General features: G+C 27.9%; 1 protein-coding gene across 1 annotated transcript in view; it reads left to right on the top strand.

Annotated features, from left to right (window-relative positions):
- The window catches only part of LOC107730026 (serine/threonine-protein kinase DCLK2), a 19,405-nt gene that overhangs the window by 8,367 nt on the left and 9,567 nt on the right, over positions 1-1,471 (top strand). The gene's annotated exons all lie outside the window — the stretch shown is intronic.

The following is a 1,471-nucleotide window of genomic DNA, read 5'->3' as shown; positions in this document are numbered from 1 at the left end:
CGTTTTAGGTAGGCGTGGTTGACTCTTAACTTTTATAAAGAACATCTCTTTGGATTTGAGACTTTAGTCTTTGCAACTGTACAGATCTTCTTTATGCACCAAGAGCTTGTAACACTTCAAAGAGAAAGGAAAAATTTAAATCGCATCATATGACCCCTTTAAAATAACACAGATATATAACACTGGGCAGATTTGCTCAATCTCGTCTGATGAACAGCAGTGATATTTCTGTATTATTTATATAGTGTTGTAGTATTTATTTTTTTATTTTTTTAAATAACTAGATTTTTTTCCCCCAGTTTTCTTTTAAATTTTGATTAAAGTTTTTATAATCTTGTTTTGTGTTTTTGTCATTTTTAGTAGTTTTTGTTTTTTAAATATTTCTATTTAGCTTAAATTTATTTAAATTTTAGTTTTTGAATTAGCTTTTATTTTTATATTTTCAGTTTAAATTTTTTGTTTTAAAGTTTTAGTAATTTTAGTAATTTGGTAATTTTGTTATGTGTTTCTGCCAATTTAATTAGTTTTTTTTATATATTTAAAAAAATATTTGTAATATTTCTATTTAGTTTTAGTTTATTTTTATTTCACTTTCGATTTTAGCACTTGAACAAACTTTTTTCAGTTAGCTGACAAAGCAACATTTATCATTATTTTCTGCTTTCTTTCATTTCTATTTTCATAAATATTAAGTAAATATATGAAATAAGTGCAATTTTTATTTCAGTAATGTCCAAGTTGCTACCATAATTTATAGTTATGCAAAAGTATATGTATTTCAGAACTTTTTTAATTATTTATCTTTTTTTTTTTTTTTAGAATGATCATTTTTTAGAATAGAAGTGTTTGCTAATAATTAGTGCTGGGCAACGATTAATTGTGATTAATTGCATCCAAAATAAAAGTTTTGTTTACATAATATATGTGTAGAAACTTGGTATTACAAGCACTTCCTGTATCTGTTTGCCTCTTTAAGAAGAATCGCTTTATGTATCCCCCAATTGTAAGTCGCTTTGGATAAAAGCGTCTGCAAAATGACTAAATGTAAATGTGTGTGTACTGTGTATATTTATTATGTGTATATATAATACACACACATGCATGTATTTATTTAAGGAAAATATGTTATGTTTATATGTTAAATATATTTATATATAATATAAATTACATAAATATATACATATAAATACATGTAAATATATTCATGTGTGTGTGAAAAACAAAAACATAAAAAACAAATATATATGTGTGTGTGTGTGTGTGTGTGTGTGTGTGTGTGTGTGTAGTTGACGAGTCTGCAGGATTTCTTCGGTGATGATGATGTTTTCATCGCGTGCGGTTTGGAGAAGTTTCGTTACGCTCAGGACGACGCTGCTATCGGACACGCGGGGAAGGGCGCCGCGACCGCGTTTGTTAACGGTGAGATCAACACACACGTATATATGAGACAGAGTCCGCTCACACACTCCTG

Source organism: Sinocyclocheilus rhinocerous, unplaced genomic scaffold (assembly GCF_001515625.1).
Source record: "Sinocyclocheilus rhinocerous isolate Xijiao unplaced genomic scaffold, SAMN03320098_v1.1 scaffold1690, whole genome shotgun sequence".
NCBI classification, from domain to species: Eukaryota; Metazoa; Chordata; class Actinopteri; order Cypriniformes; family Cyprinidae; genus Sinocyclocheilus; species Sinocyclocheilus rhinocerous.
Note: the sequence above shows the minus strand (reverse complement) of the source record. Positions and strands in the feature narration are given on the sequence as shown.